Below are 10,125 nucleotides of genomic sequence, written 5' to 3'. Positions count from 1 at the left end.
CACTTAGATTCTCAAAGTTGGGAGAGGCAGAGGAGCTAGTGTTTGTTACACACATCCTTTAAATGTAACAAGGTGTGTGTAAACTAGTACTTACAGCATTTGAGTTTTGATGCGAATGTTAATTCCAAGGCTCCATTTATTTCGGCATAAAATGTTTTTTTTTTTTTATAAAAATATATTTTAGTGAGAAATAATTTGTTTCAAATCTTTTTCTTAAGAACCAAACTTTTCATTTTTTAGCAACTGGTCACACTGAAAAATCCTAAAAATTGTGGTGGTTGGGGAAAGAAAATGGGGGTGGAAGCCATGACAAATAACCAATGATTACAGCAACAGTGGCCGATGATTAGTAACAAGTCAAGCAACTAGCAATCAATGGCTGAAGACCACGATTAGTTGCCATGATGAGCAAGAAACAACTATCAGGCAAAAGGCAAAAGGCAAAAGTTGAGTGTGGAAGCAACGTTCGATGACTTTTTGCCTTTGTAGATTCCAAGTTCAAATTTTTTGTCATACTTTTTCTGCTCCACTCTATATTCCACCAATAAAAATTTGCCACATATTCACCTAATTAATTAAATAGTAGTTAAAATAAAAATAATAAGTAAAACAAAAGATTTGGACTCGTAGATACCTCAGTTTACAACCAGCATTTAATCTAAACTTCGAGGATAAATTTATCATTTCACAAATTCAAGGGTAAAAAAATCGCTTTGAATCATTACAAGATTGGGAACTCGTCTTAAATATCATCAGAACTTTTTTTAATGATAAAAATGGTATTTCTCACAAGAATATCAGAACATCAAATAGATAAATCATGTGACATCAAATCTTGATAGTTATCAAAAGAGTTATAGCTCAATTGACACTTCTTGTTGTTTCTAACGAAGATGTCCAGAATTCAAATCTTCAATCTCCCAACTATCGAATTATCAGAATAATAATAATAATAAAGAAACATCATGTAAAATAAGATTGAATACACATGATAATGGATAATTAATTGTAATTGGTTCTTAAAAATATTGATTATGATTAATGATATGGAAAAATCTTAAAGATTCAAATCTAAAGAAAGGATGTATTCAAGTGTATGAAAAAAATTCAAAGGTTAGTTGAGAATTTGAATTGATTAAATAGTTTATTATTTTTTCACAAAATGGATAGTTAATTTATAATTAACAAACTTAAATACCCTAGGATCAATTTGACCATAAAATAATGACTCAATATTATTGAGAACCTCATCATTATCTCTTGACAATATAAAATTTTTTTAAAAAAAAATCGAGATAAAATTAGATAAATTTGAAAATAAGGTCAAGAGACAACGTACTGATCAACACTTTGACCAGATGGCCAAGCGCCGATCGACATACATCATAAGGATTTTAATACTTCAAATGCCTAGCTGCAGTTGTTCAATTTTTGCCTGATGTTTCTGTTTTTTATCTTATAATTTTGAATACAGATACGAATTGGTTAACACCAAGAGGAAGACTAATGGGATTTTAAGTCTTACAGAACATCTTCATTAAATAAGGAGGTACTCAATAGTCAAACATTGAAAACAAAAACAACAACAGAGAGAAAATTCTAAGGGTCTGTTTAGTTAGGAGAATGGAAAAGTGAGAGAATAGAAAAAATTTTAGATTCCCTCATTTGTATTTGGTTGGGAGGGTGGAAAAATTGAGAGATAAAAAACTTTTTTATTTAATTGAAAATAAAATTTGTATAAATTTACCATCATATCCCTATTAAATAAAAACAAAAAGTAACACATTATACTTTTAAAAAATTGTGTAAAGATAAACACTTCATTAAAGTAAAATAAAATAAAATAAAAAAATAGCATAAGAAATTAACTCAAAACTAATTTCTTAAAAAAAATAAAAAAGAACAAAACATAAACCAATCAAAATTAATGAGAAAATAAACATGAGCACCCAAAAAAAAAAAAAAAAAGCTACGCATCCACTAAAAATCAAAGGAAAAAAAAAAAAAAAAAACCAACACGTTAGTTAGTAACAAAGAAAGAAAGAAAGAAGAAGGAAGCCAACACGTAACAGAGAAAGAAAAGATCAAAGGAAAAAAAGAATAAAGAAGCCAACACGTTAGAGACTTGGAGGTGAATTCCAACATGAAGGGTATTCTTGGAAGCTCATTTCATGAGCTTCCTCCTCCTAGTTTTCTTCCCATTTTGGAGAGAAAACTTTTTGGTGGGGCCGGAGAGAAAACACCTGGGCCTTATCATTTATTTTCCTTCTTTCCCACTCAACCAAACATATTGCAAAAAAGTTTCTCTCCCTATTTTCTTTCCAAAGTTTTCTATCCACCCTATTTCACTTTCAAACAAACACACCCTAAGAGGAGGGGGGGAGGGGAAGTGACCTTGAGAGTTCATTTTTGTTTTGAAACCACAGCCTAGAGCCACGAAATTTATCCAAGTCCAAACCAAAGAAATTTTCCATCCATTTCTTCCTAAAACCTCATTTCTTCCATCCATTTATCCCTTGAAAAAAATTAATTATTTAGATGGATCCAAAATCACAAGAGCATCATTTATGTAATGTTTGTTGTATTTATTACACCCCAAACTCATACCAAGAATTTAGATACATGACTTGTCATATAAATACAAGATTCAAAATAATGGAATAGAGCGTAATTAAATATCCACAAATAAGAGTCAAACCGTCAAATCTTTCTTATAAAATCCATCAAACTAAAACTTTAATAATAAAGTCTCCAAATACAATCCCAAATAGTTTCACGAATACTAAACTCACTATCTTAAGAAAACATAATAAAATAGTCCATCAACTAACATAGCTCCAAAAGAAATCTTCAATCTATGGCTGCAATGATCTACCACTAAAAAAGATTACACTGCTCTAATCTGAAAGTGTGGAGAAAGGGGGGTGGGCTAAAATCTCAATAAGAGACTAAATAACATGAGGATGTCTTTCAGAATAAAATAATAGTATCACTGACAAAATATAATCTTTACAAAACATTTACAAATAGTTTTAACAATAATATAATATATTCTATAAAACTGTAAAAAAAATAAATAAATAAATAAATACATTTAACTATAACAGTGTAATATGCAAATAAAATAATAATCACTCTAGTTAGCCAAAATACACTAAATAGGTAGAAATAATATATTATATTAATAAACAATTTTTTCACTTATAAAAATCAATAACAATAAAATAGTAATTCGATATGGAAAACATTAGTCAGACAAAGATATAAACTGCTAAACACTTAGTAGGTGATTCCCATGGGAAATAATAACACTAACCTCAAAGAGGAAACACTGGCTCCAAAGAGCAAACAATAGCACTGCACCACACCACAATAACACTACTTCGGCCAAAGACCAACACTTAACCCTGTGTTTGCAAAGGTTGCAAACTGTCTAGCTAACCATTTGAAAACATTCTTACTTCATTACAATATTGTCAATACAAATCATATATCTTATAATGAATACTTTCTCAAAATATAGTTGTGAGTCATTCTTAACATATACAGTTTCAAAATAAAACACAAGAAATAATAAAATTCATGTATAAAGCATTATTGATAATGGTATAAGTTGTTGAAACTTCACTTTTGCATATATATATATATATATATATAAACACGTATTGAGTGACATCATGTTCTGAAGTCTACTTAAGTCTAGTTGCTAAACCAAACTTCACTTCAACAGTCAAAATTAATGTCAACTAGAACCTAAATAAGGACATGACAACTCAATAAGAATGGATACACTAAGGCAACAATGAAAATATAAATTTCACTCTTAAAATTCATATCTCACCACTTATTCTGACAATACAGCTAACTTAGTACACAATTTTTTTATCAAGTACTCTGAAAATCAATACCTAATTACAATTCTAATGAGCTGAATATGTAGTTCATCATGAAGCCAGCCCCACTAACAAGTTGTGTAAACTCCAACAACTAATCACTCAAAAGCTTATCACCTATTTAAGAGTTCATATGTGATATTCAAGCAAACCTATTAAAACACATTAGCATCATAGGTTATTCCCATAGATCTCTGAGAGAGAGATATTCTTGACCACATGACCACATAGATGCAGAACTTTGTTTCTTGTAATCTCACAATCTCTCTCTCTACCTTTCACGCAAGAAACCTTAAGACTACTCTTTAGCTTTACACGTTATTCTATTCTTTTCAATGTAGAGAAACCTTAATTCTCTACTCTTAAGCTTTAATATGCTAAGCACCGACTTCTTCTTTTTTTTCTTTTTTTTCTTTTTTTTTTTCTTTTTTTGATTCATCCTTATAAAGGAGAGACCCAACAGCTTAAATATACTTCCAAGACTTTAATTCCCAACTAAACTCAAATTATGGTTGTTTAGATAGGCTAGAACTCTAAAGCATTCCAATAACACTTCAATTCCTAATCCAAATAGGTTTTAATCTCTTATCATTTTCCCTTAACTGATAAGGAGACTTAAATTTTAATATGAACAATCCACAAAATAACTCTCCACGTTACATCTACTTTTATTTATTTTCTTTGTAGATATCATGATATAAAATTGTGGGAAGGCTGAGGACCGAGGAACCCAATCCGAGGATAAATCTACCAGCCCAAGCAAATAAAGGCAAACAAACTCCTAGGACTATGCCCACCCAAGGAGAATTTAAGAGCCAAATGGCAACCGACACCCCCAAAAAACCCAAGGATAAGGGAGTAGATGCCAAAAGAAAGTTACAAGACATGCAAAGGTGGTGGAAAGAAGTTTCCTAAAGGAGACACCTCCCACCTCCACATTCAATACTATGCACTAACTTAACTAGCTGCATTAATGAGGAAATGACCCCTAAACAGTGACTTCACAGCTCACAGCTCTTTCTACCACCTCCAGAAGGATCCTAATGGGATAAGCATCCAAAGGGTTCACTTAAAATGTACAAATGGATGGCTAAGATGCGAGGGCAAGGGTTATAAAATGAAAGGAACCCCCCAAAAAGAGGGGATGAACAATTTCCAAGAAAAATGATCAAGTGTGAAAACTAAAGAAGACCTTGTAAAAGAAATACAATCTTTGTCTATCAATAAGAAACCTATCCTCGGACCTACCCGAGGATGAATTTTTACTGAATTGTTGTTCTTTCCATGCTTAGTAATTACTCTGGTTCCATTAGACTAAGCCTTGTGATCTTCTTTGTTTGGGCTTAGCTTGAAAGACTGGGCATCACTATTCTAAGTGGGTTTGGGCTTTTCTTTTTAAGTCCTTACAACTAGCGTTGTTTGTGGGGATCATCTGCAATCTTCTTTATCTAGCTATGCCTAACTCTAGAAAAAATAAAGAGTCCATTGACATGCAACGTGTAGACCACTTTTTTAGCCTGGGTCGGAGGAGAGATCAAGAGCATAATCGAACTCCCAATGTCAAGGTGGAAATGGAATATACAGGCCACACCAATAGAAGCCAATCAAGGACTGGAAGTCATATTTCCCATGAGCAGGAGATTGATCACCTACATAAGAAGCTGCGTCGTAGGGTGCATGTTAGTAGAGATAGAATGCCCTTATAAAGCTCAGGATCTAATCCAAAAGAAGACTGCAGCTATAGACCGAGGTCAAGGACTCCTCCTAGTGAATCCTTCACTGCATCTTCACACTTGGATAAGGTGGAAAGGTATAGTAGAAGGAGAAGCAAGAGCTCATCTCCCAAGAACATGGGAAATGACGAGATGAGTACAGCTCTGCGTCAGATTTCCAAATCACCCTTCATGCGCAGAATTGATAGGGCTAAGCTTCCCCATCATTTTGCTCAACCTACCTTCACCATCTATAATGGAAGGACTGATCCTGTAGAGCACATAAGTCACTTCAATTAAAGAATGGCCATACAGTCAAGGAACAAAGCCCTTATGTGCAAAGTGTTCCCTTCCAGCCTTAGGCTTGTTGCTATGAGATGGTTCGACGGGCTAGAAGAGGGCTCGATAAGCTCTTATAAGGAGTTGACTAGAGCCTTTAGAGCAAGGTTCGTGACATGCAGCAGAGTTCCCAGGCCTTTAGATTCCTTATTATACTGATGAGAGAGGGAGAGACCTTGAAAACCTACTCTGATAAGTATTGGGAAACTTTTAATGAAATAGATGGAGATTTCGAGGACGTGGCCATAAGGACCTTCAAGGTGGGACTTCCCATGAACCATGACCTGAGAAAATCGTTGACCATGAAACCCGCTCGAAGTATGTGTTAGCTCATGGATTGTATTGACGAGCACAAACGTGTCGAGGAGGATCAAGTCCAAGGAAAGGAGAAGGCCAAAATCTTCCCCCTAGAAATGAGAGATCCTCGGCCAGACAGATATGGCCATAATTGACCCAGAAGAGATTTTGTTAACCAACCATCAAAAGCTAATGCCCAGGTAGTCAGCTCGGTGTTTAAGGAGTCGGTGTATCAAATCATTGAGAAGATAAAGAATAAGCCTTATTTCAAATGGCCTAATAAGATGGGAGGGGACCCATCCAAGCGCAATTAGAGCCTTTATTGCCAATACCATCAAGATTGGGGACACACCACCGAGAACTGTAGAACCTTGCGTGACCATCTTCAGCAATTGGTCAAAGCAAGGAAGCCAAAGCAGTTCATGCACTAGCCCTCTAGGTAAGGAAGTCAAACTAGTGAAGGATATAAAAAAGAAGCTATTTCTTGGCCATCCTTGGGAACTATTAACATGATCTTTACCACCCCAAGCCAAGATGTAAGTTCTTCATCAGGCATCATGTCTATAACCTTGAAACCGGGCCTTGAGAAGCAAGTTCGAGAACCCAAAAGGGTTAAGGTAGCAATACCGCCAACCTTGGGCTTCTTGGATGAAGATAAAATCAGGACTTTTCAGCCCCATGATAATGCCCTGGTGGTGACCCTCTGCATTGAAGGATATGATGTGAAGAGAGTATTGGTGGACCAAGGAAGCGAGGCTAAAATCATGTACCCAGATTTGTATTAGGGGCTGAATCTGAAGCCGAAGGACCTAAGTACATATGACTCCCCTCTAGTGGGATTTGACGGAAGAATGGTGGTTCCCCGAGGAATGATCAAGCTACCCGTGCAAGCAGGGAACGAAGTGGTTAAGGTGGAATTCATCGTGGTGAAGGCCTAATCTCTATACATGGCTATTTTTGGCAAGACCTTGTCTCCATGCCTTGGGAGCAGTATCTTCCACTCTACATATAAAGGTTAAATATCCCACTGAAGGGCAAGTTGGAGAGATTGTAGGAAGCTAGACGATGGCCAAACAATGCTTGGTAGTTGCTATCAAGCACCAATCACTAAATAAGGTCTCTTCTGCCTTAGAAGAGACCCCATAGCAATTAATTGAGTCCAAGAGTACACGCGAGACCGAACAGAGGGGTCTGCTCTGTGAGGAATTGGAGAAAGTAATCGTTGGAATAGACGAGGATAAATATTTTCAAGTAGGGACTCAACTACCCCCTATTGAAAAAGAGAAGCTTTTAGGTTTCTTAAGGAAAAATGTAGAAATCTTTGCATGGAGTGCATACAAAGTACCCGGAGTAGATCTAGATTTTATATGCCATCATCTAAATGTGAATCCAATAGCTGTTCCCAATAGGCAACCACCTCGGCGTTCTTCTAAGGAGCACGCTGAGGCAGTAAAAGAAAAGGTAGATAAGCTCAAACAGGCTAGAGCAATTAAAGAAGCATTCTATCCCGAGTGGTTGGCCAATACGGTCGTGGTGAAAAAGAAGTTAGGAAAGTGGAGGGTTTGTGTGGATTTTACTGATTTAAACAGGGCCTGCCCTAAAGATCCTTTCCTAATTCGTCAGATTGATCAATTAGTAGATGCGACAGTCGGCCATCCTTGGATGAGCTTTCTAGATGCCTTTTAGGCCTACCACCAGATACCATTGGCACTATCCAACCAAGAAAAACTAGCTTTCCTAACCCCTACTTGGAATTACCATTATTGAGTGATGCCTTTCGACCTAAATAATGCATGGCCAATATATCAAAGAACGGTGACGTGGATGTTTGAGTCTTAGCTAGGGCAGAATATCGAGGTGTATATTGATGACATGGATGTAAAAAGTAAGCATGTTTCAGAGCATTTAAATGACTTGGGAAGCATATTCTTGGTGCTTGGAAAATACAAGTTGCACCTTAATGCCTTAAAATGTTCCTTTGGTGTCAGCTCGAGCAAATTCCTGGGATACATGATTATTCATCGAGGAATAGAAATTAACCCTGATCAGATCAAAGCCACAAATGACTTGCACCCCCCTCGGAACCCCAAAGAGGTATAGAAGTTGACGAGAATGACAGCCACCCTAAATAGATTCATATCTCGATCGGCTAATCGATGTCTTCCAGCTCCTTTACAAGTGAAAAAATTTTGAATGAACCCAGGAATGTAGCGTTGCTTTTCAAGAGCTAAAGCAGTATTTCTCACATCCTCCTATTCTCTCTTGGCCCAAGAAGGAAGAAGTCTTATATGCTTATATAGCAATTACTAACCATGCAGTAGGCCTAGTTCTAGTCAGAACGGACAATCGGGTGCAAAAGCCCGTCTACTGTGTTAGTAAGTCTCTTCAAGAATCAAAAACTCACTTTTTACCCCCTCGAGACGGCATTCCTGGCTATCATAAATGCTACAAGGAAGCTTCCCCATTACTTCCAAGCACATACCGTCGTGGTCCTCACCCAACTCCCTCTGCATGCGCTGCTATGGAGGTCGGACTATACAAGGAGGATAGCCAAATAGGGAACGATGTTATGAGCGGTTGATATCAAATACATGCCCCGTACAGCTATAAAGGGACAAGTATTGGCAGATCTGGTTACGAAGTTTACTAAAGGCACCGAGGAAGAGAAGATTTCAAGCCCTGAAGTCCTGGTAATCTCCATTCCCTGCCCTCCATTAAGGGAAATATATGCTAATGTGGCAGCTAATTAGAAAGGATCTGGTGTGGGAATTGATCTAGTATCCTTCGAGAAGATAACCATGGAAAAGTCTTTAAGATTAGGCTTTCCAACCACAAATAACGAAGCGGAGTATGAAGCCTTGCTGGACAGAATGATGATGGTTAGTAAACTAGCAAGTAAGGCCATACAAGTCAGTCCGAGCTGGATGTACCCACTGGTTTCATTCTTAAGAAATGGAACATTGCCCGAAGAGTGATGCCAAGAAGATCCAAAGAAAAGCTCCACGATATTGGCTCTCCGAGGAGCAGAAACTATATAAACGCTCCTTCTCGGGACCATATTTACTATGTGTTCACCCCAAGGCAGTGGAGCCATTACTAGAAGAGTTGCATGAGGGAATCTATGGTAGTCATAGAGGAGGAAAGTCCATTTCACATAGAGCTCTCACCCAAGGGTATTGGTGGCCTAGCATGCAAAGGACCACTTAGGATTATGTCAGAAAATGTGACCAATGTTAGAGATATGCTCCGAATATCCATCAACTAGGAGGAACCTTGAACCTTCACTCCAACCCTTGGCCATTTGCTCAATGGGGTCTAGATATAGTTGGGCCTTTCCCAAGGGCATTTGGAAACCGAAGATGGCTCATCATTGGAATGGATTACTTCACGAAATGGGTTGAAGCCGAGCCCCTTTCTAACATCAAAGATTCAGATGCGAAGAGGTTTATTTAGAGGAACATCATCACTAGGTTCATAATCCCTCATACGTTGATATTGGACAGCAAACTTCAATTTGACAGTAAGGCATTTCGACGATACTATGGAAAGCTGGGCATTAGAAATAGATACTCAACCCCAGCCTACCCGTAGGGGAACGGGCAAGCTAAGGCTATCAATAAGGTCATAGTTAATGGACTAAAGAAGGGGCTAGATGAAGCAAAGGAAAAATGGGTGGATAAGCTGCCACACGTATTATGGACATACTGTAAAACGCCCCGAAGATCAACGGGGGAGACTCCATTCTCAATGACATATAGGTCTGAAGTAGTCATCCCTCTTGAGACTAGGTTCCAAATGTTAAGGACAAGCTAGTTCAACGCTGACAAAAATTACTAGCTACTTTCGACAATCCTGGACTTGGTCGAGGAAAGAACGGAAGTGGC

This window comes from Quercus lobata, chromosome 1 (genome assembly GCF_001633185.2).
Source record: "Quercus lobata isolate SW786 chromosome 1, ValleyOak3.0 Primary Assembly, whole genome shotgun sequence".
NCBI classification, from domain to species: Eukaryota; Viridiplantae; Streptophyta; class Magnoliopsida; order Fagales; family Fagaceae; genus Quercus; species Quercus lobata.
Note: the sequence above shows the minus strand (reverse complement) of the source record.